At 37.3% G+C, this 26,366-nt stretch overlaps 1 long non-coding RNA gene across 1 annotated transcript; it reads right to left on the bottom strand.

Annotated features, from left to right (window-relative positions):
* Window positions 1-1,493: 1,493 nt before the first annotated feature.
* LOC135322579 (uncharacterized) lies at window positions 1,494-25,295 on the bottom strand. Its single transcript, XR_010383236.1, has 2 exons — window positions 24,959-25,295; window positions 1,494-4,234 (listed from the first exon to the last, which is right to left on the bottom strand). It is a non-coding gene; the product is annotated as an uncharacterized LOC135322579 (long non-coding RNA).
* Window positions 25,296-26,366: the final 1,071 nt, after the last annotated feature.

A 26,366-nucleotide genomic window follows, 5' to 3' on the forward strand; every position in this document is an offset into this window, starting at 1 on the left:
AAAACAGAATCACCACATACCTTCCTCTTCTTAAAACAAGTCACATGCTCAGAAGTGTGTCTCCATCACTTCTTAGTCTTCCTTTTAATAAATAGGACTTGTGGCAAGAGAGTCTAAGATACAGACTATTTACTGACCATTAAATTAGTTTTTGTGTCTTGTTGTGATTGTCTTAAAGATCAACTCACCTCTTTCAAAGCCCAGAGGTACTTTGAGGGATGACATCTTCCAGATTCCTTCCAAAGATGATGCATATTGGAAAAAAAATGTAGAAGGACACCTGGAAAGCCATCACTCAGAGGAATCCTTACAGGGGAGGGTCTTAAAGAGAGGTTGGATGCCGCTGATTCCCCTCCTGCTTCCCCCAGAAAGCCCATGATGCCCTCGTGATACATAGCTGCAGTGAATTCTGTCATTTCCAGCGCTCCTGACTTCCTCCAGCAGCACACCTGCCCCGCGTGCACTAGGCACAGTATTTTTCTAAACAGAAAATGATGAAATGGACACTGCAGTTCATTGAGGATCCCAGCAATGGAGGGGAGGGTGATGTTGCCCCCAGGTTAATTTGCCAATTCTACTTCACGGACAAGGGAAATTATCTCCCTTTTAGAAACTTGTAGAGTGTCCCATCAAACCTTTCTTATTCCTTGTCATAAATGGGTCGGGTAGGAGGAGATGTTCCCAGAGAAAACTTTTATTTCGTTTCCTAAGCTGGGAAGCACACAGTATGGTGACTCAGTGTTTTCTTACTATTCAGAACCTGTCCTGTGCATTATTTCTAGAAAATCATATGCAAAGATTGTTTCCATTTAAGAATGGTTCCCATTTAAGATGGTTTCTGCTGCCTCATAAGCTATATTTCTCTTTCTGATTGATGGAGTGGAATAATTCTAGGGTGAATATGATATAAGGCTAAGAGATCAACATTATTTCCTTGGTGAACTGATTATGTTCCTCTGAATTTATAGTTCCTACCAGGACTTCAAATTAATATGGTGGATGCACTTAGTTATTCTGATTGTGCCTTACGTTTAAATGCAGGCAGCTTAGACATTAAATGATCCATGTTTATAACTCATAATCCCATGGTAGGTCCTGTAAACAAGAGGAGATAATTGGTATCATGTCTTAATACAAAATGTTTTTGAAATAGCAGTGGATGACTATGTTGGATACTGTATTCTGTAACATGAAATGCATGTCTGGCAGCCATCTATTATTCATTGTATCAGTATGTATTCAACTCAACACCTGACTCCCCTGTTCACATCTAGGACAAATGAACACATGTACCAATAGCTTGGGAAAGTTATGTGTAGTGTATATACGCATAAGTAATAAATTATCTATGCGTATATGTGAAATTGATGCAGGAAAACAGATGTGGGGCGTGAGAAGGGCCGAGTCCCAGGCTTTGGTTGAGCCCCTGGGACGTGCCCGCCAAGTGTGGGTCCTTGGTTTCGCGCAGGAAAGAATTCAAGAGCGAGCCACAGTTGAGTAAAGGTAGATTTATTTAGAGAGATACATTGAAAGGCAAGAAAAAGGCCACAAGGTGTGGGGGTTGGGTGCTCAGATTAAAAGTAGGTACACATTCTATAGACAGAATGTGGGCCTGTCTCGGAAGAGGGAGAGAGAGGCAGCCACGAGGCACCCTGTTGCTGGTTTTTATAGGCTTGATGGTTTCATATGCTAATAAGTGGAAGGACCAGTCTAAGTAGCCTGGGGAAGGGGCTGGGATTCCCTGGAAGTTGGCCATTTCCCACTCTTTGACCTTTTGTGGCTAGCCTTGGGACTGCCATGGTGCCTGTGGGCGTGTTATTCACCATGCTAATATGTTACAGTGAGCGTATAATGAAGCTCAAGATCTGCTAGAAGTCAAATCTCCCACCATCTTGAGCCTCAAGGCCTACTGGGGGTTGAGTCTTTCACCATTTTGATGTTAATTGCTGTAGCATTCCTTGAATGGCTGTGCCCTGCCCTCTTCCTGTCTCAAAATTACTATATAGAATTAATGTGATTTAAGAATTGTATTTATGCATTTAAGTTCATAATAAAGAAAGCTTTTTTTTTTTTTTTCAAATGTACAGCCTTTCTATTTTTGAAGGTGAGTTACTGGGAGAGGGGAAATTAATTGTAAAGGTTGTGATTTTTGGAGGGGGCAATTGATGCTACTTTTGCAAGTTATAATATTGCTTAACATTCTCTTTACCCAAATATAGGATATTAGAACTAAGAACATTTTTGAAATGACCTTCCCTAAGCTTCTCAGATTCCAGGTCAGTCAATAGAGGCCCCAAGCGCCAAATGACACAAGTGGGTCAGGCCACTCCTCCTTGCCAGACCTGACACTCTGACCCAGTTTATTGCTCTGGCTACTTTATGTTTTGTAGTTACTTTAACCACAGATGCCTGCAAAGTGGAATCTCAATTCCTGCCTTCTGTGGCTATGGTTGTCTTCAGGGTTTTTCCTAGGGTAAACTAAAATAACTGAGAATTTGCTAGGTTCTGTATTTTTCATCCTGAATTGTGATCTCCACGCAAAAGCAAAAGAAAATATCATTGTGACAACCTCATATTATTGTTTTGAAAAAAAAAATACTAAAGAAAAACAGTTGTGTTTGCCTTACGTCTGTGGATACAACCCTGAACAAAGGTTGAGTCAAAAATCTCTTTTCCTTTCAATACTGATCACCAAGATCATGAGAGCAAAAGCCCGCACTAACACTACTGCACAGTTTTCTCTGTTGTGAGGACAAAGCACCTCAAGTCAGGGTCCAGAAGCTGCCCATTGAAAGGACTGGAATCTGAATGCTATCCTGGGGTATATTGAATATATCTGGGGATTTGTTGAACGCATAATTTATTCTGGGCAATTTTTTTTTTTATTTTGTAGGGGTGTGAAGAAATGCCCTTTAACTCTTGAGATAATTGATGTTAACTGGGGGTAAATGTAATGGCAATAGAAATGCATGTGCATATATTTAGATAGAACTTGACTCACTGGTGACTTCATTAGCATAACAGCTGCAGGCTGGAATTTATCACTTTCATATGACTCATTTGATACCCAGAACATAGAAACTGCTAGCTACTATGTGTACATTTGTCCTTAAATTGTTGATTAGCTGCTCTTTAAATGATTTGTGTAGTCATTCCCCAAAGCCAAAAAGCTAGCAGTGTATGGAGGTGGCTCCTTGAACACCGTGATGCACTGAGTAAGTGTTCTCCACTTACTCCACTGTTTTCCAAAATTATAACCAGTAGTCATAGATCTGCGATGTGATTATCATCTGACATATTACTTTGTATTTACCTTTCAGGACGTTATTATATATTTCTCTGGACTGTACAAGGAAGTGCAGGAGAACCTAGTTTAACACATTTAGTTACTTAATAGTCCAAAGTTAACATATGCTACTTTTAAATAATCTCATTTCTGTTTGTTTTTGTTCTTTTTGTGATTTTCACTCCAGAAGCTACAGAATATCTACTTATGCAGGGGGATAATTTGAATCCAAAACATACTAATTTTTTTCCACAAATGTATCTCCAAAGAACAAGGTGTTTCCTTAAAATATGAGGAAACTTGTATCCATTCCTTTGTCTTCTCTGATATTTAACTTTTTCTTCCTTTATTGTCAGTGCTCTGCTTAGAGAGGCTGCAGTTTGGAAAAGCAGGTTTTATCCAGCTGCTCCCCATCAATTACTGGAGAGCTAAATATTGGCAGAGGCTACTCTGCCACCGTCAGTCATGTCAGTCTCGTGGAATGGTGGGTCTTCAACTCCTGAATGCTGCTATTTCTGGCATTGGTCTTCAGTAGATTCAGGGCAGAGAAACAGGAGGGGAGAAGGGCTTTCCTTGCAGGCTAGGACTCCAAGTACTTGCCTGGCTTCAGACTCAGGAGTCTTGCTGGGAGCTCTGCTATCAGGGAGCCAGTGCCTGCAGTTGGTAACAGCTGCTGCACTTGGCTTTTCCTTGCACGTGTTGAGGGAGTGTTCTGTGTTCCCTGCCTTCTCACTCCACTGGCCAGAAATAAGCAGAAGCTGTGTACAGCGGAAGCAGCAGCAGAGAGGTCTTACTTCACTTCCGTCTTCATTTCTCAAGTTCAGCGTCTCAGTGAATCATATTGGAGTTTTCAAAGAGGGACCATTATGTCTTCTCCTTACAATCTATTACTCTTCAGGAAAATGCTCTGCATTATGATGATACTATTCCCCCACGAAGAGAACATACCTGCAAAACAGAAACTTTAATAATAATTAACATGAACATAGGATTTAGAAGCATACAGAGTACTTCACATACATTGTTTTCTTATATTTAATACTTAACACGCTTTGCAGTAGACATTTTGATGAAATGGGAGCTAAAATAACCTAAATGATCTTCCTCCCAAATTCCACAGCCAGTTAAGAAGTGGGTTTAGAACTTGACTCTATGTAGACCCCAAATTTCAGACTTAATTCCAAGGGTTATAGTCACTCCTGTGTGAATAGTCAGTAAACCAAGCATGACATGAAGTTATAATGTATTACTATTTTTATTAAATTATGTATCAGTTACTACTTTTGTTGAATTAAGTATCTTATTTTTGGTATGATGTTCAAAGGTTATATTTAATGAAAGTATGTTTTAACAAGTTTCATTTATTTCTTTGTATTTCTGCATTTTATTTCATTTGCATTTCTGTGTTTGGGATGTAAAAATGTTAACATCCTGTACAGCACAAGCTGTGCCAGGTTTTATAGGTCATCTCAACTTTGAGTACAGTTAATCTTACTGTTGCTATGCAAAAATCTATAATAAGATCCCATCTGCTTTTATAATTGCTCAAGAAAAATACATTATTGGTATCATTTGGATGAAGTGGAATTTAAATGAAATTGTCCTGATGAAAATTATTACTTTTGGAGCTGGCTGTTGTTTATAATCTTCTGAATACCTGATTCAAGATAATATATTTTCTAGCATATATAGTGCTTGTAAATTTAAACAGGCTATCTGTATTTAAAAGGAATGCACATCACTCATATATAAAACTTTTGTTTTCTTTTTTTAACTAAAAATGAGGCTTACCCTGGTTAGAAAAAGAACAAAGAAATACATATTCTGGTTTCTTTTCTTTTAGTGACCCTTTCTATCATCATTCTGTAGTTTTAGAGGACTACAAATTAAGAACAAACAGAACTCAAAGGATTTTCATCAAAGACATCATTTTTATTTCCTATTATCCCTTTACTTAAAAAAAAATATTGCAGCAAATATTCCACTACCTCTGGACATGTAATTTTGGCAGATACATGACACTTATGAACACTCCCAGGTTACTGAAACTTTTAAAGTCACTTTGTATGTTGCTAATATGGCCTCTGCTCAGAAATTAGAGGGACAGCCACATGTCAGAACGAGAACTTTGGAGCTGAATTATAGTTAAATCTTCTCCCCTTCCTTGGCTGGGGGTCTGGGGCAGGCTGGTGGCTGGCAATGAGAGGCAGAGAAAGGTTGCCTCTCTAGAAAGGTATTATTTTAAGAAGTTTCAAACGCGAGTCTCCTGCAGTCATAAAGTGAGCACAGGTCAAAAATGTATGTAAGTCATTAATGAGGAAATCAGCAGGCTGGTCAAGCTGATTTAAGAGGTTTTGCAGAATCCACACATTTGCCCAGGAAAAGAAAGCTGAATTAAGTTTCCTAAATTTGTCCTAGAACTGTAACTTTCAGGTTCTGTTTTCTCCTGGACCGAAATCTGTAAGTCGGTATCCAATTCTAACGTCTGAGCCCTGATAAGCAGAAATAGTGAGTGAAATAACGATTCCTTCTGGGTAGACCTGTTAGCTGTGCTTGGGCGTGACACAGAAAGGACACGCAGTCTGCTTTTCCCCCTCTTTCCCAAGTTTTGGATATTTTCCCCTAGCATCCCTGTCTCAGGCTTTTTGTTTATTTATTTATTTTTGTCTTTTTCCTCTGTTGCTCTGTTTGATTTTTGACCCTGAAGGCTGAGGAGAAAAGACAAGGAAGGGGTAGGAAAGTGTTCCTTGGTTGGTGGTGTCACAAACTAGCATCTCACTCTGTGGGCCTGGCAGCTGTTTGACGCTGACTCTCAGAGGGGGGCTTTGGTGGACCTCCAGAGGCCCCCAAGTGTACATATGGTGGTCCTTCCCCTGACATGAGGGCTGATTTTCCCACTTGTTTTCTGTACCCCCAACTCTGCCATCCTCCCCGCTGACTTCTCATGTTTCAGAGATCTCCCCACAGATTGTCTCTGCTGGAGTTCAAGGGCCTTCCCAAGATGCTTTTCTCTCGGGGCAGTCCTCTTCAGCAGCACTGGTTGGCCCTCTCTTTTGAAAAGGGTTCACATCTGGTCAACAGGAAACATTTGTGCTCTCTTTGCCTATACAAATTCTGGGCGGGCAGACCAATCCCAATACAGAAGCAATTCTCATTCTCTGCACAATCCAAGCTCTCTGGCCAGCTCTCAGGCCCATCTCTCCTGCTTCCTAAGCCTCCTTAGTGGAAGGCAGAACCTACTTTATCGGGTCACCTTCACTGTGAAGAGTGGTCCCTTTGAACCCTCCTTTCTTCTGACTTGAGTTGCAGAGGAAAGTTTTCCCTCCCTCCCTTTGGGGTAAATGGTTCCTATAGAATTCATCTTGCCCTACAAATTCTTCCCCCAAATTCTCACTTGACTCTTATATTCTTATTTTTTTAATTTCTCAAATATATATATATTTATTTATCTTACTGGGTTATAATTATTTTTATTATTCATATGAAGTAACATTGTATGGTTATCAGTCAGTCCCATATACAGAAAAGTAATAACAATCAACGGTCAATTATAATTTATAGTTGCCATAGATGCAGATAAAATCTGTCTAAGTGCACTGATTGGCCATATATATATATTTTTTTATTTTATTGATGTATAGTTAATTTACAATGTGTTAGTTTCAAGTATACATCAAAGTGACTCAGATATACATTATGCATGTGTGTGTATATATATTACTTTTCAGGTTCTTTTCCCTTATAGAATTCCTAAGCCTCCTTAGTGGAAGGCAGTTTTACAAGATACTGAATATAGTTCCCTGTGCTATACAAGTAGGGCCTTGTTGTTAATGTATTTTATATATAGTAGTGTGTATATGTTTATCCCATACTCCTCATTTTTTCCCTCCTCCCACTCTTCTGTATTCTTAATTTGGATATAACTGAAGTGCAGCTTTAAACTTGTATTTTACTTGACAGTGGCTTTTGAAAATTTGTTTGCCTTGTATCTTGCCTGGGTATCTGATATCCATCCTAATGTTGCAGATGAAACTTCTGCTTTAATAGTCCATGATACAGGTTTTGGGAGACAGGGAGTCCCCAGGAGACAAGTTCTCGCAGACACGCTGTACTCAATTGAATTTGTCCCAGAATTATTTTATCTGCTTTTTTTTTTTTTTTTTTTTTTTTGAGAACTACCTGCAGGACACAAAAAAATTAGAGCAGGTGTCTTGGGGCCTGTATCTGGAGGAATATGGGGATGGATGTGAAGAATGCAGGAGTGGAGAGAAGGCCCAGAGAGGCAGGTGTTCATGCACTATCTTACTTCAATTCCTGATCTAAAGAGATACATGAAATTATAGCACCAAGCCCACCCGATCTCCCCTTCTGCAAGCAGATCTGTTCTGTCTTTACTGATTCCAGGCGCTCTCAGCATTTTGACTAGCTATTGCAGAAAACAGTATTCAGAGGGGAGAATTTAGTGTGCTGTGTTGTAGTCTGTAGATTTCTCTTCCCCCTAGATGATAATTGAAGGGAGAAACTATTCTTCTCATCATTGTATCCCCAGCCCCAGCTGGTGCACAGTGGACAATCATTAAGTATTTACTGAATGAGTGACTAAGACAAAGAGGGAGGCATGTAGAGGGAGATGTCCCCCAGGACCTTGCCTTCTGCAAATGGGTTTGTCTCTGCTTTTCCCTTTTAGAAGAGTTGGGACTGGGGAAATAATGCAGGAATAGAAAAGCACGCTTCCCATTGATTGTAACAGAATTTCTTCTATTAACATGATTCCTCATTCATCTGTACCCTGTGAATGTGTGTGTGTAGGAGGAAGCTATACAATTATATGGAAAATTTTTGAATAATATGGCATTGCATGTGTGTGTGTGTGTGTACCCTTATTTTTATAAACTGTCTGCCTTAGATTAAAAAGTTTTTTTAAGACTATAGTATCATTTTTCATTATATGTCATATTCACATTTAGAATTCATTTATTCAGTTGAATAAAATGCCATCAACTTTCACTCTCCTGGGCTTTCTAGGTTTGATCTCCTCTTTGGAAGGATTAGTCTTATTTTTGATCTTTTCTTCAGTATGCCAATAGGGTTTTTGAATGCTGCCCTCTTTATTCCTTTTTTCCTTCTATTAAATGCAAAAGAAAACAGTAACCCATATTTAAAGGATGGACATTGTTATCCTTCACGGCAATTTCTCTCTCTTCCAGAGATTAGAGTTTACTGTGGTACAGCAGCCCAATAGGATTGTCCTGGAAATGGATTTTCATGTAAAGTATTAACTTATGGTATTATGGGTAACAAAAGGAAGGATCAAAATATTATAAAGAGTGAGAAGCTACATGATTATTTTTAATAGGATTGGTGTAATAAATGGTCCTTAAAGAGCATACATCTGTTCCACTCGATGTTTTCCCTCTGAATTTACCATGAAATGTGTTTTACTGATAAGACACAGCATTCTGATCCAGTATTTCTCTAAAAGCCTGGTTAAGAGATTTAAAATACAAGATACTGCTACATGGCCTGTGGAACTTCACTGAAAGTCAGAGATTCATTCTGAAATTGAAGGAAACAAAGTATGTATTCTACAGGTGTATGTTTTTAGTACCCCTTCCCTCCATTTGGATTCTTAAATATTGACCTTTAAATAAAGACATTTTATGTGAGTTTATATTTAGACAATAGCTGCTTGTTTTATGTTGGAAAAAAGGACAAATTTAAAACTTCTCTAATAAAACTGTTTTGGAAAAATTAAAATGCATTAAAATGACAAAAATCATTGCAACCCTCAAAAAATGGCACTTCTACTTTTCTGCTGGACTAGAGAGAAAATTTGAGTGGAACTGAGTTGGTCATTGAGTACTTGAACACATTTTTCCAAGGAGGGGTTGAGTGCAGTTTTAATTCTAGACAAGGATTAAATGCTAGGTTTCAAATGGAAGTTCCCTTCCCCAGGATGAATCTGAAAGTGATCATCAGTAAAATGAGGGATAATACAGCGTGGATCTGTGCGCATCAAAGCCCCAGGAGAAGGCCAGCAGGCTAGAGCGGAGTATGTGGCCTTAATCTTGTCTCTCGCTTCCTTTTTTGCTGCCTTCTAGTGAGCCTGTAGCAATCTGTCCTTCAGTCCAGTTGGTGATGGTTCTCCTTCAAGGACATGCATCTCGAATAGCTCAGTGAGGCAATCCCAGGGACCACAGTGAAATATGTAGGGACTCCTAACTCCTATTTCCTATTGAGTGGAGCTCTCCTTGGACTCCATACATCCATTTTGGAGAAAATTATCCTTTTAACCAGTTTTGAAGTCTTGATCTGCTCAGATGGTACTTACGGTCAGTAAATCCCCCAACTCATAGCTTTATAATTATAAGAGAGAAGAGTTTAACTTAAAATGCCTTGATTTGTGACTATGGTCTATAAGGAATAAGTCATAAAGATGAGGTCACAACAGAAAGACAATGGGACGAATTAAAAAAGTGGAACTCATCGTATCCCAAAGGGAGCACAAGTCAACCATAATTAAATTCTAAAAAAGTTATAAATACGTATTTATATATAAAAGAATGGTAGAGATGGTTCATATAAATAGATCATCAATGCAGGTTAAGGTAATTATCATGGATAACATCATGTTGGCTCCCATTAGAAATTGGTCAAATAACTTACTCAGATCTGGTCTCATTTTGGCTTTTCCTATCATTTTCTATTCAACCTGTAGCCATTCAGAACGGGCTTAGAAGAAGAAAGTTTGACTGTGTTATGGTTGGAAAGGTACATGATAAATAATGAGAATTTTGGTAGAACGGGCCCAGATTACTCAAAAATGTTGCAAAATCTTGACCAGATAACTTATTTTCTTATTTCACTCAATTGCAAAGAGAGTCATTGTCAAGTTCAGGTGCTTCCTATACAATATTAATGTGGCAAAGGAAGCAGCTTCTCTCCACTTTATGCTCTGACCTGTCTCTTAATCCCAAACTTTAAAAGATATATATTCTAATATTAATACAAATCTACAATTCACGATCACATTTGTTCCCATGAAATTTTTCCACAACTTTTAACTGTCAAGATACCAAGATATTATTTGCTACTTTGCATCCTCCTTTTTCCAAAGCTGTTTCTTTGTAATCCAAATATCTAAAGAATTAAAAATATATGTGTGTTTTTTGACTCTATCTGAGTGACATCTGAATTATATGTAACCTAGAGCTATATTATGGAGTCAGGCTCCTTTTGAGTTTATAGTTTTGGGAGCTAGACATAGCTGATCCTAGTAATGAGTATTTCCTTTCTTTCTGAACTTTTTTTTTGGGGGGGGAGAACTATTTTAGTGGAATATTTTAATAAGAAAAACAGGAGATTGTATTTTTTAATTAATCAAATTCCAAATTGTTAACTTAGGGAGTTGTGAGAAATCACTTAGGTCTGCCATCTCATTTGACTCTTGAATGGAATAGGTCTAATATTTTTGGAAGAAAAATCTTTGTGTGTGTACATCATATTCATTCTCACAAGTCCTTAAGTTAAGTTGGAATATGATAAATTAAAAGACACTACCTGTTGCTTTTCTTTTTAGGGGGTTCCATGAAAATATTTCTACTAAAAAAAATGCAATGAAAAGTAAGAAAGTAAAGATGTAATTATTACTAGGATTAGCTATGTCTAGCTCCCAAAAATGTAAGCTAAAAAAATTAAATATATATAAACACACATATATATGTATGTATAAACATATGCACACACATACTATATGCCTACTGAAGACATTGCTATATAGTTTTAATATATTTATTTGCACATTTCAAGTAGAAATATAATCTAGATGCAATTGTACATTAATTGTTTTATTCTGAAGTAGACTGTTATAAAGGACATGTTGGGTGGAATCTTAGAATAGAATAATATGCACTCTGAGATCCTACAAAAAGAAAAAATCCTTTGAGGAGTTACTAGGTAGTTACTCTGTTTTAAGACAATATTGTTAAGGTGTTTTAATATTCAAGAAAGACAAACTTTCAGAAGATTGAAAAATCTCACAAAAGTTTTGCTACAGCTTATGTATGTTCTAATGGTAATTTCATAAATTATTTTCAAATAATTTGTTCTAGGGTAATATATTATATTAAAAAGAACCCCATAAAAGATGTGTTTTAGCTTGTACTTCACTCAAAGTAACTTCCTTTCTCTTTTTCATTTAAATTCTTGATTTTATATTGTCCTGATGCTTGACTTTGTGTTACCACTTGAAGTGCTTCGTGATCGTATAATTGGGACTAAGTAGGACCAAATACGCTTAAGCTTAATGGTTGCTGCTCACCAACTACATGATTATTGTCAGAGTGGTAAAAATGCAGGATGTCTGTCAAACATAAAAGAAGCACACACGGGGAGCAGTGTGGGGAAGATGGAAATCACAGCCAGAGGTAATGATTACTCTGCGTGTCTTGCTACAGCAAACATAGCATTTGGAAATTCATGAACATTCCTTTGAAATGTCCAAATGTCTCTGCAAAACAAGCCATACTTTAACTATAACACCCATGACTGCACTGCCTACAGACCAAGCCACACATAATTTTTGGGAAAGTTCTTTCTATGCAACATCAAAAGAAAGCACCAAAAATCTTTCACTTCAGAATTGGCTTTGTTGACAAATACATTTGAGATACATAATACAGGTAGTCCCACTTCTCTGAAACCCAATACTCAATGCCATGCCATGTAATTTTCCTTAAAAATAGTTCAATTTTTAAGTGCAATATGTATCCAACAATAATTTTTAAAATGTAGCCATTCTTTGCTAAATACTTCAGAGCACCTGAGTCTTTCTGGAATTTCTCATAAAGAATTAATTACCTCAGACTGATTTTCTAAAAATCCATTTGGGTTAGTAGTAAGCCCCTCTTTTGGGGAGAGGCTTTGGCTTTTTTAGTAAAAAGGGAGGTGAGTCGCATCCATTCCTGTTCGTATGCCCCTGTGCTGTTCGGGTGCCACCGTGAGCCCCTGCTCACTTTGGTGTCAGCCACCCCACTGTGTCCTGGGACAAAGAAAGCAGCCCCCAGTGCTGCAGTAACTGAGTCTGAAGATGGACAAACCACAATTTTCCTTATTCCTCTGATCCATGGTAAGTGGTCAATAAACATTTTATGAATGAGGATGGAAGGAAGGAAGGAAGGAAGGAAGGAAGGAAGGAAGGAAGGAAGGAAGGAAGGAAGGACACCCTTTATTTTTCAGAATACCGCCATGCAATGCTACTGGGTTTTACTGAAGAAGTGGTGTGAACTTTTGGCCTTTTTCTTCATTTATTAACTCCCTTCTGAGTATAATCATTAAGTCCTCTGTGTCTGAGAAACGGGGGTCCATTGCAAAGCCCTCTACCCCATTGTAGTCACAAAATGCCTTCAGAGTCTTAGAAAATAGAGCTTCTGTCCTGTAGTGAAGATGACATTCTGCAGAAAGGGCTGTGGGTAATGGTGGTGCTGAGATGGCTGTTCTCCTTACTCTATTCACCATTGTTTTCTCAACAATAAATATCAGTATAATCTTCACTCTTAGCTCTTTGCAGTTCTGACAATGGTGTCAGAAAACGAGAGTGGCGAAGAGGGCAAGGGAAAATCAGTTCTTCTGAAGGTCTTTATTCTATATCAAGACACTGTTGTCCCTAGAAAGCACAGATGTCATCATTCTCTTTTCAAGGGGAGTAAATGAAATTACCAAATGTAACTTGCAAGGTCTTGAAGTTGATGACTTAGAGCGTAAGGATTAGAACCCAGGAGTGTCTAATTCTAACCAGTGTTATTTCCGTAATATAATACTTCACCAAATCTTGAGAGACTGAGGGAAGTAGGAGTCATTTGGAGCATAAGGGTCTTTACTGCATAGGCCTATGTGGGAAGCATGGGGAATCTGTGAGGGCGGTTTCAAGAAATTAACGTCTTGGAGACATGGAAATGTGGCATGGCTCTATCCAGAGAAGATCTTGCAAACTGAGCAGTATGACTATTATTGTGAGGTCAGGTGATTTTCCACTGAAATCATTTGCAGAAGTCTTTGGTGTATTGTGGTTTCCCCGTGTCAATTTAAAAATGAAAGCCATTTCATGGAATTGTGAAGATCAATTAAAACAGGTTTGAGAGAAGAAATATGAAAACAACAAAGAACCATTGAAATATGTTCAGTTACTTTTTTCACTAGTTTTGAAGGCTACAAATCAAAGTCTACTCAGGTTTAGCCTCTTTTCAGAATATATATTAGATTTAGGAAATCATTTGAGGTCAGTGTTTCCTGAAGACTGTTCTAAGGTGGTTATTTCCATTGGCTGGAAGTATATGTTATGGGTTTTGTGGTTAAACATGTTTGGGAAGCACAGTTAAACACAGCTTACAGAGAGCCTTCTGTTTATTAATGTATACTCTCCAAGGGTAGCAAGCCTTGTTTGACCAGAACTCATTGAACTTGGACGCTTATACTGAAAGAATCCCCAAAGAGATAAGTGGTTTCCAAAACCAACAGAACTTCATGTCACATATTCAAAACATTAAAATCTGAACTAATAAAGAGATTGTTTCCTAGAGACACTCTGTTACCCTTTTACTGATAACAAAACTTACTGATTAATATCTTACCAGGTAAATACTATGGCCTCTTTCATCTGTATCTTAGCATGACCCTTTCTGAGTAGCCTTGTGTAGTTTGCTGATTTATGATTGCAAAGTCCACCTCACCTCTGCTGCTGAGAGCTGAGTGCCCTCCTCCCTACTGACCACGAGGTAGGGGTTGGAGGTTGTATTCATGTGTACCAGAAATCTTGGTTCTAATGTGGTAATGAACTGGAGTGTGGAGTCTCCAACTTTTGGATGAAAAATGCTCCCCATTTATCCTCTGTAATACGAGTCTTATAAGTAGCAACATCTTTGTTAAAAATCTGACAGTGCAGTTGGTTTCTCTACATCAAACTGTTCTAGTGACCACAGATCTACCTTGAGAAATGCCATTTGATTCCAGTGATATATCTTTTCAAATGAGAAAAAATCAAAGCCAGGATATGTAAGTTATTTGCTCAAAGACAGAAGCCAGTATCTCCTCTGGGGAGAAGTTACCACTTTGGAGGCGCCATAAGAGCTTTCCTCAATTTGCTTGCTCGTTTCCAAAAGAAAATTAATATCCTCATGACTTAAAAGAGAAAGTGAGCCTGGAGCTTAAAGGATGAAATCATTACCTTTGACAGGCTACAAATATCTAAACTGAAATTTGCCCAAATATGAATTTCTGAGTTGGAAAATAAAAACCTTGTCTCTGGGAGATTCTGGGAAGAATTTTTTTATGTAGTGCCCCAAAAGTTCTACCACTGTATAAAACCATGCAATAAAAATGAGATTAATTGTGTATTGAGCAGACTCAAGAAGGGATGTGAAGTGTGCACTGCTATGGTTTCTGATGAATCTGTTTGTGGGTCAGTAATACAGGTCCCTGAAGGACTGCAAAGGAAGACCTGTTTTGAACACCATTGTTCATAAGTTAAACTGGTTACCTTGTTCAGTGGATTGAAACATATGGATTTTTTGCATTCTACTAGTCCTTTTTGTTTCCTTGTGGAGAAAAATAATCATGAAATATCATATAAACTCCAGAGTTCTTTGACAATTCACAATTGAAGATTTCTTTTAGGAACTAGAACAGTAATATGATGAGATAGAAGTTAGTGAGGGGGATTCAGTTGGCTCTTCTGAAAAAATTTAGTTTAGATATTTTAATAAGTAGGAATTTCCTCCAGCAGAATTTTCAGGAAATGGTATTTTTATTTATGGGACAGTGTTGCCCTCACACCTCTCCTCCAGTCTGAGCAGTATCCTCACAGATGAATGATCAGTCTGGATGATGCTTTAACAATAAACATATCCTTAAATTAGAACTCAAGCCAGTCCACCTCTTCCCACTCTTTAGTGGCTGAGGATTCATCTTCATTTCATTATCTTAGTATTAATGCACCTCTCATCAGGAGCTGTGTTTAAATTGAGCTCTGAGAAAGACCTGCCAGCTAAGTTGACTTCCTGACTCTGATGCTGGAACATCTGATGACATAGGCAGACGTTCTCCGAAATATTCTCAGCCTGACAGCACTAGGAAAGGATATTCTATTGACGTATGATCTCCAAGGGCAGGGGTTAGGTCTCTAATTTCAGGATTTACTTCTTGATTCTGTAAAAAGACGTTCTTCGAGGACTTGTCACCCTCTCCAGCATCTCCACGTCTCAAGTCAGTGGTTTCTTTCTATGGCACTGCGATTCCTGTGCAGTGGCACCATGGGACCCTTCGTTTTCTCTTCCCTGTCTCTTGCCCTATTTATTTCATGTATTAGTTCATTTACCACACATTTGTTGAGAAGTTGTTGTGTTCTCTAGTACTGTTTCAGGCAAAGAGTAAAACTTAGAAATTAAGAAAAAAAACATTAGAAGAAAAAGATAAAACAAAGACTTTCATCGCATTGAATCGGAACTACTGCAAGTGCTCCGTGCTCACCCCCATGCCCCCACTGAAAGTTCATTTAGCTTTGCTTCTGACCATTAGTACTTGATTTTTGGCTTCCTACACAGGATGTTAACCCTTTATATGTTGAAATAGTTCCTTTTGCATGGTTAACTACTTCAGGTGTGGCTAATTCTCAATCTTTTACGTGTATGAGAGAAATCAACACCTTAAAGTTTTCTCTTACAGATCAAGAGGCAGGACTTATTTTATACATTCTCCTAGATTTTCAAATGACCATATTAAGAAATAGAAAATCTCAAGTTCTTCTGCACTGAAATAAATAACACGGTTTAGCCCATTCTTCATGACCCACACTTCCTCAGCAGAATATTGTACAACACCTCAGAGGAACCTTTTGCAAATTCGGCTGCATGATACCATTTTAAACAGGAATTATATTTTATAGATTAGTCCATGACACTGTCATTGCCCAGATTCCTATGAATCCACAACACTAATACCAATAGGAGATTTAAACCTTAGAATTATATTTATTAGAGGAGAAGCATTCATGAAACATTGATAGACTTTGACATTTCAGTTTTTAGTTATATTAATTTCTTATTCCAAACCCTAGTAAATTAATTCAAGAGTATTCCACATCATTTGTCAACTTCTATATGAATTTATAAATCATGGGATATCAGTCACAAGAATGTAAGCATTCTAACAGGTTACTCTGCTTGCAGGGTCACCTGAAATGTCAGTATATTTATTAAGCACAGTGAAACATGCCTATATTCCTTGATTCACTCTTTCTTTGGGGGGGAAGGCTAAAAGTTTATATCTATTTTCAAATGGATTTTAAACATTGTCTCTCAATTCTGCTACATTTCACGGGATAACGCCTCCCTCCCACTTTTTGGATTTTCAAAAGGATTATATTTATTTTTACTGAGGTAAATTTTTTATGACGTACAGATCTTCAGTGTATAATTCAATGCATTTTGACTTTGAGTCAGATGAGTCTGACTTCTTTTATGTAATACCTGTTTGTGAGATTCAAGTATCACTAGTTAATTCTTTCATATTACTGAGTAACTTTCTGTTGAATCTATACACCGTAATTTATTTTTCTAGTCTCTTATTGATTTTTTTTTATTGTTTTCAGTTTTTGACTATTATGAATAAGGCTACTGTGAACATTCTTCTATGAGTCTTTTGGTACAAATACTTGGAATTGTTGGATTATATATTACATATATATTTAACATTAAAATATATGACAAATTTCCAAATTAATTGAATCATATTACAGTCCCCCTTAATGAAGTAGAGTTCCACCTGCTTCACATTTTTAAGTATTTTGGTGTTCATGGTATATGAAGTGCTTTATCATTGTGAATTTACTTTCTATTTTTATAATGATTTAAGATGTTTAACATCTTTCTGTGGGCTTATTGAACATTTATTCATCTTATTTTTGTGAAATGTCTGTTGAAGTTTTATCCCATTTTTCAATTCTGTGTTATATGTATTATTCAATTTTGAGTCTTCTTCATTGGATTCTGGATGCAAGTACTTTCCTGGACACTTGTGCTGAAAATATTTTCTCCCAGTCTGTGCTTTGTTTTTCATCTTTGTAAGACTGTCATTTAATAAGCAAAAGCTTTTAATTTGACCAAGTCCAGATTATATATATTCTTAATTTATCTTGAGTGTTTTCAATCCTCACTAAGAAGTATTTGCCTACCTCAGGATTATGAAAATGTTCTGTTTTTCCTCTGGGAAGCCTTACAGTCTTAGCTTTCAAATTGTTCATCATGTTGATGGTCATCTGGACATCATTTTGGGGTATGGTATAGAACACTGTATTTTGAAGTCCTATTATTAAAGAAACCACACTTAGGGTTGCTAAGTATTTCTGATAAATTGTCCCATTTACCATTCTTTTTGGTAATGCTTCTTTCTATGAAATCTATGTTGCTTGATATTTCTATAGCCATACTATTTCTTACATGTACTGTTTGAGTAGTTTGTAATTTTTGTCCTTTTACTTTCAATCTGTGTCTTTATATGTGATACACTTAACTCTTACTTTTTTATTCTGTCTGACAGTTTTTGTCTTTTAATTAGCTAGTCTGTTGATATTTAATGCAACCATTGATATTATTACATTTAAGCCTATAGTCTTGCTATTGGTTTCTCATTCCATTTGTTTGATTTTTATTTTCCTATTTTCCGTTTCCTTTTTCACTCCTCAAATATTTTATTTTTGAGTATTGAAAAGACTTATTAGTTTATTTTAAATTCTATATCAGTCTTTTAGTTATATGTTTGTGTACTTATTTTTTTATTTGGTTGCTCTAGAACATAGAATACAGTTTAATTGGAGTTAACATATACCACATTGTGTAGAATAAAAGAATCTTAAAAATATAATTCCTTCTACTCCTTTTATCCTATAATTTGCTTCTTACAAATATTATAAAACCTACAATGAAATTTTATTTTTGCTGTAAGAATTATCTTTTTAAAAAAATAGAGAAAAATAGGCAGCTTTTTATATTTACCCACATACCATTTTCTTTATCTCTTTGTATCACTTCCAGTTTCCATTTATTGTCACTTCTCTTCAGTTTGAATAACTTTTTTTTAGAAGTTTTTACAGTCCTCACCTGATTGCTTCTAAGTCTCTGAGCTTTTATTTTTCTGAAAAATACTTTTATGGTTTCTTATCTTAAGAGCAATGGGATGCCATTGGAGGGATTTAAGCAGGGGAGTTAAAATCACCATTTAATTTTTCTAAAGATGCTCATCACAAGGATAACTAGTTGAGCACAGGTTGGAGATGGGCCAGCAGGATGCACCAGGGCAAGATGCAATTAAAGTTGCTAAGACAAGGACAAGGATGGAAGTGGTAGAGGTGGACGCACAGCCTTTGAATTATGACCTGGGTGTATCCTGATGAGAGGACATAAACATTCTGGTCCCAAACAAAGTCTAAGCCCCACTGTAAATAACAAATTGACATTCTGATTTACCAACATGTTTTACATTTGGGGGAATTAAACAAGCCAAGTTCTAATCACATGTGAGTAAGCTGACAAAAATAAAATGCACTGGACAATTAAGGATCAAAGCCAGAAATCATAATCTAAATCTATTCACCTTTTTAACTTTGACTACAATACATAAATTTAAGCTAGCTCTCTATAAACCATGATATAGGAATACCTTATGCATTGATAGAAAACAACATATTCCATTATGTTCCTGTGGTCCAACAATAAAGCCCAGGCCAGATAATAATTATTGCCCAGTTTATAATAACAGACATCAGCATAAGAAATATTTATTCCCCTCATAACTAATTACTAGATTCTACCATTACCGTTCAATGTCAACATGTTAATTAGTGAGTTACATGAGTAGCATATGTGTCAACCATAACAAAATAAAAATTGAAAATTTGAAGTGTTTCCTCTTCATGTTTCTCTTATTCCCTTCAAAAATGGGGTGGGACAGCCAGAGAGTGAAAGTATCACACTTTTTCACAAAGAACCTCCTTGTCAGGGCACCTCTAGTACAGTAAACCTCAGCTGTGGCTCTGTCACGCCTAGGACGGAAGGAAAGGTGAAGGCGAGTTTAGTTACATTAACTAAGGGATGCTACCAGTGCTTTAACAGGTGAATGACAGGAATGCTAAACATCCTGGAACGCACTGGACCACCCCACGCAGTGAAGACTTGTCCTACTGAAAACACCAAGGTGCCCCTGTTGCCACGTAGGGTGGGGGTGGTGTTGCCTCTTCTTTGACTCCTCCACTGTATTTAGCACAATATTTTACACTATAGTTATTGGCTATTCTATTGTGTGTTATATTTTAAAACTATAAATAAATGAACTATCCAAAACATAATGTGTTATGAAACATGCAGGGATTTATATCTCTGACCCAGGAAGAATATAAAAATTTCATTTTGGTTGACCATTCCATAATTTATAGTTAGAAGCAATTTTTCCACCCACTCCAGGCCCTGTTTAAAGTGAATTATTTCTCTTCTTTTAAAGGTGGCCTAGATCCTTTTTATTTAAGCATGGTGCATGCATCGTAAATTAATGCTGGCCTTCGCCAATGTAGCCGAGAATACAGTAGAATTACTGGAATCTCTTTATTCTTCTGGAATTGCTGTGTAATCAGTTGTATGGCCTAATATTCCATTAGCGAAATTATTCTCAGTGTCTGTATTCATTAAGTAGAAGAAAGAAGAAGGTTTAATCTGCTCTGATTCTTGTTTCCATATTTTTCATATACTACAAAGGTAAAATATCCTTGGACTTTTTTTTCCCCCAATTTATGAGTTTTCCTTGCACAAAAGTACAGAGTAACATATGTGGGACAGTGTGGGCTTTTAAAGTTGTTTAACTCATATTCATCTGTTTTCATTCAATAATCAAATATTGCATTTCTGTAATTTTACAGATGTTCGACTACCTACTGGAGGTATGCATACTAGTAAGAGTTTCTGCTCATAAGATCTTGGAATTTAAAGGGGAAGACAAGCAGTTGAGTGCAATAAAAAGATGCATGTTCTGTGGTGAGAGTAGACTCAGTTCATAAATGAAGCCCAAGTAAGGGATGAACCAGTTCTACCAACGTGTGTGTGTGTGTGTGTGTGTGTGTGTGTGTGTGTAGTGAGGGATAGGAGACAGTTGAGGGGAGTGCCTCAGTGAGATGGTGACACTTGAGCTGGTTCTTGAAAGATGAATAGATGTTAATTACGGAGGCAAAGGGAAAGGAAACAGGAAGAGAAATAGCCAAGCAAAGGCAAAGAGGCAAGAAGCAGTGAGGCACTGTCGTGCATCTGGAGCCCATTTCTCAGATCTAGATAGTGGTGGTAAGGAGATATGGCTGGGGAGACGGGTTGACAAAGCCCTGTACACGATGCTATAGGGATTGAAGTGTATACTATAAGCTACACAGTGATTTGCAAAGTATAGTTTCAGTCGTGTCAACAATGCCACCTTGTAACTTATTAAAGACGCTCATTCCGAGGCCCAACCCAAACCTACTGATTCAGGACTTCTGGGGGGTGGGGTTCAACAGTCTATATGTTTCAACCAGCCTTCTAGGTGATTGAAGCATGCTAAAATTTGGGAACCAGTGGGCTAAGAGAAGCCCCCAAGTGGCACTCAGCTGGTGATGATATGTTCAAATCTCTGCTTTAAAAGATGATTTTAATGAAATTTTGATTAGAGGGAGGTAAAATCAGCAGAAAGACCATTTATGAGTACAGGCTGACCATCATGAGACCATGAAGATGTGCCAGTATGAGATACCAGAAAGGAAAGAGAAAGGTGGAGAAGTTACAAAGGACATTGAAAGAGGAAGATTTAACAGGATTTGATTCAGAACAAAGAGAAGACCCCGATAGCTACCATACTTCTGCCTTTAATGACTTGATGGTGAAAAAGTGGTGTTCTTCATAAGTTAGAGTGTGCAAAACAGGGAGCACTTCTGTTTTAAATATACTGAGGTTGAATTTCCTGCATCACAGTTGAGCAGAAATATTGAATAGACAAATGGTTGTATAAACATGGTGGTCTAGAATGAGTCTTGGGCTGAACATGGAGATGAGTAAGTCTTTAGCTATTTTAGAGATTGATGGTGTAAGAGTAAGGCAGTGTGTTGGATAGAAAGAGAAGATACAGTGTAATGCTTCAGGGTCTTCTGTGGGCTCTGCACTAAAGGAAACACCTTCACATGTGACCGAGAATAAATGGTATACTACTTGGTGAGATTAGAGGAAAACTAGGAGAGTGTGTGATCCTAGAGACCAAGGGGAGGGAAAATCCCAGGAGGAAGGAATGGGTCATCACTGCCAAATTATGGAAAGATGAGACCCAGAAGAATCTTCTTATTTTGATTTTAGGGGCTTGTTGGCAGCCTTGGTTGGGACAGTTTCTCTAGTACAGAGAGGATAGTTTTTCTGGTCCAGCAAGGACAGCAGACTCCCCAGTTTAGACAAAGGTGCCAGTTTTATATGTTTCTAAAACCACTGATGTGGTTAAGAAGCCAGTGTTCAGCATTCACGTGAAGTTGCCAGCTGAACTAACTGAAGTAGAGAAAATTTAAGTTCTTGAGAAGAGAGGATATGATTCCTCCTAGATGGAAGAAAGGGGAATGGAGGCACTGAACAGTGAGATGAAGGGATGAGTGAGGCCCGCATCCTCAGCAGGCAGAGCTAAACTTACAGCCGAGTGAACCTAAGACACCAGTCCTTGAGTCACAACGAGGAAATATGAGAGACCTTGGCAGCTGCAGCTTCAAGCTGATAACAGGAAATAGCGACATCTACATACATAGAGAAGGATGTTTGTTTCTATATGCAGGAATATTCACTTTTCCATTTGCCTATCTTATTCCCAATGAGCAAAGGTAAGACTCTGATCCCTCCCCTAACATGAGTTCAAAACTGTGGGGTAAAGATTCCATGGGTCCTCTAGTCTCTGACGTTGGCTTCTGCCATGATCCTGGATGTTAGGTTTATACTTAAGTTAAATCTGAAAATTTCACTCTAGTCAAAACCTGAAACATTTTTGTGATTGGAAGACCAAGATAGCCGGGAAGTTTGGGCTTTATTAGACTTGTGCTCCTGGCCCTTGGTGGTAGTGGTCTTTAACTGAAGTGAAATGGTGTCTTTTTTTTTTTTTCAACAAGAACCATGAATATTTATTGAGCCTTAATTTTTGAAGTAAATGTTCTAAAGAAACACCGCTCATTGATTGCCATGTAAAACCATAATTTTAATTTTCAAGTGCCTTTTTACTCTGTGATAGCTTGTACCCACTGACCTCTCTCCCACATAAGGGCAGGAATCAAGTCAATTAATAACCTGAGATGAAATAAAATAGTCTAAGACTGTTCTCTGGCTTCTTATTTTTAGGACTGGGTTAGAATGAAACCTGTCCCTGGAGTTTGGGAGAATTAGTTCATGATACCCAGTAGCAATAAATACTTAATTGGCTCCTGGTCTAATTCTGGGTGTCTGAGACAGAATCTATTTAATAATTTAGGCTCCATTATTTTAGGATTGAATTGAAATGACCTTTGAATATCTGGGGTATGTATTTCCTTGAAAATCTCTGTTATCTCTGAGCTTCAAACATTCGTGCTGCTCATAACATACCATTCGGCTCTTATTTGACAATGAAGCATAAATTTCATTTGTCATGTTCCCCTGCCTTTTCTGTCTTACTAGCTTAAGTGGAAATATCCAAGTACCAAGTCTCACAGTTTTTTCCTCCTCTTAAGAAATTACTGCTATGGTGGAAAAATCATATTAATTTTGTGTAAAGAGAGTATTTCAATTATAAAGAAGTTGGGAAAAAATACAAAGGAAATTCTATCAAGTTTTTATTTTGCAGAGAAATTAGTAACAAAGAGGATATACTTGTGGAAACAGTTTTGTACATTTCTATCATTTAAATGATTATGAAGCCAAATTGCCTATGAAATCACAATCTTAAAAATATATATCTCCATTTTAATGTATATAAATGTTATGATCTGCTTTGAAGTGCATATATATAAGCCATTTAGTTTGTGTTTTGTAATGTATGTCAGATTATATGATATAAATGGGCTGTACAGACAAATAACAAATGATTAATAGAATTACTCAGTGATAATGTAAATGTTTACTGCCATTTGGTTTGACAGTAAATGCAGCCAATATTTTTTGTTTCTTCTATACAATAGATTCTGCTATTTATTTTTGCAGTTTTTGCTGCAAACAAAACTGACACGGTCCCAGCCTTCAAAAAGTATGTGGGTTAATGAGAAAGACAGACGAAAAGTAAGCAATTAAGAGTGCGACAGGTGTCATGAGAAGCAAAAAGATAGTAGAATGAATAGCAATGTAGACCTATTCTGACTTGGGGGCCAGGGCTTACTGGAGAAAGGGAAATTTAAACTCATAACTGAAGAATGACCAAGTAGAAGAGTCAGACTTGTCTTGGGTGTATCTACGGCCAGAGAGTGAGGGAAATTATCAGGGATGAGCCGTAAACGGGAAAGGGTCCAGGATGACTGGGACAGAGTGCCAATCGGAGAGTGGTAAAAGATGAAGCTTTCAGAGCAGATGGGAGCCAGGTATGAAGGACTGTATAGCGTCCAACGTGTCCAAGAGATTTGATTTCATCGGAGGCCTAGAGGAAGCAACTATTGGGTTTTAAACAGTGGACATCTGTGATTATATTTGTGTTTTTACAACACAAATGTCTCTAGATAATAGAATGGAGAAGAACAGGAGTGGAAGTGACAATACTGGCTTATAGGCCATACAGTTGTCCTGATAAGGCAAGATGGCAACTTGGATTAGGGCCATGGCAGTGGCCATGTAGATATGTGGACAGTTCTGACAGATAATTAAGCTATAGAGACAATAGGTCTTGGTGCTTGATTGTGAGTGTGTGTGTGTGTCTGTGTGTGTTGGGTATCACCACTAAAATAAAGAAAGGAAATTCTACTAAATTTATGGCTTAAGAAGCTAGGTGGAAGGCAGTGATCTTTAGCAAATATTACTGAATTACTGGTGGATTCCAATGAGAATGAATTCCATTTTCTGTTATGGTATGAAATGATGCAACCTACAGAAGTAAGCAAATTTAAAATATGTGCCATTACAACACTGTAAGCTGACTATACTTCAATACCATATATATATATATATATATATATATATATATATATATATATATATATATACACACACACACACACACACACATATATGTAATAATATATATATACACACACACACACAAAAACTGTCATTGTATTATAACCTGCTAAATATTCTCATGTGTGATGTAGTCCTTAAGGAATATTACTTCTGTATGAATTATTTTGTTCACAGAACACCTTATATAAATTAAAATCATTTTTATTCAACTTTCCAGTTAATTATAGAGCATTATATTCTCGCTGTGAGATAAAAGGCCAACAATAAGCACATGCTTTTAAACATACTACAAATTATTTAAATTACACATTCCCACAAATGAATCTTGGGACCCTCTCTCAGGGAGTCTTCTTTATTCTTGTTCCTGGCACATCCCACCTTCAACCTCTAACTGAGGGAGGGGGCACTTCTCTTCTCTCTGATCTCCCTGCTTTATCTCCAGAGTGCTTACCTGTGCTCTTCCAACATCGTCCTCTTTGCCTCCCCAATGCCATTCTCTTGTTCTGTCTCTTGTCTTCTTCCAAGCTGATGACCTTCCATGTGTCCAGAGCTCTTCTGGCCTTTCCAGCTGGAGACTTTTGTACCACAAACTACCCAACACATCAAAGCAGAACCCAGTCTCTGCTGCATTGGGATCAATTTCCCTTCTGAGCCTCTTTTCATGGATTACATCTAAATCCCTTGGAGTCAGCAGACTCCTCTTCTTATGGAGTTAATGGAAGCAGGCAACGTGAGTCGAGCACTAAATGACACTCTGTGCTTAGCATTTCAAGTGCATGATTTCATCTGCTTTGCACACCAACACTGTGCAGCTGCTGTGGTGAGTAACCCTATTTTATAGGCAAAGAAACTGACATTTGGAGTGGATACACAACTCTTAGTGTCACACGGTTAATAAATGACAAAATACAAACATTAAACAATGTTGTTCAGACTCTCAAAGCAGAGTATATTCTCTTTTTTTCTAATTTTTTTATTGAAGTATAGTTGATTTACAATGTTGTGTTAGTTTCAGGTGAACAGCAAAGTGATTTAGTCATACACACAAACACACACACACACACATACACATACGTATTATATATACATATATACATACTTACATACACACACACGTATATTCTTTTCCAGGTTCTTTTCCATGATAGGTTATTACAAGATACTGAATACAGTTCTTTGTGCTGTACAGTAAATTCTTGCTGTTTATTTTATATATAGTAGTGTGTATTTGCTAATCCCAAACTCCTAATTTATCCCTCCTCCCTTTCCCCTTTGGTAATCATAAGTTTGTTTTCTATGTCTGTGAGTCTATTTCTGTTTTGTAAATAAGTTCATTCATATCATTTTTTTAGATTCCACATATAAGTGATATCATATGATATTTATATTTCTCTGTCTGCCTTACTTCAGTTAGTATGATAATCTCTAGGTCCATCCATGTTGCTGCAAATGGCATTATTTAATTTTTTATGGCTGATTAATGTTCTGTTTAATATACATGTGTGTGTGGGTGTATGTGTATATATGTGTGTGTGTGTGTGTGTGTATCTCCATTCATCTGTCAGTGGACTTTTAGGTTGTTTCCATGTCTTGGCTATTGTAAATAATGCTGCTATGAACATTGGGGTGCGTGTATCTTTTCAAATTAGAGTTTTCTCTAGGTATATACCCAGGAGTGGGATTGCTGGATCAAGCATTGAGTATATGCTCTTAACCACTCTGCTAAAGGACCATTTACCACATAACTGGTCAGTTATCAGTCATATGAATTTTGTTTAGATATTTTTGGTGAACTTGTCCTCTCCATTTTCACTCCTGGAGTCTTAGATCAGATCTTTACACATCATACAAGGATAAAT

This window comes from Camelus dromedarius, chromosome 2 (genome assembly GCF_036321535.1).
Source record: "Camelus dromedarius isolate mCamDro1 chromosome 2, mCamDro1.pat, whole genome shotgun sequence".
Taxonomy (NCBI): Eukaryota; Metazoa; Chordata; class Mammalia; order Artiodactyla; family Camelidae; genus Camelus; species Camelus dromedarius.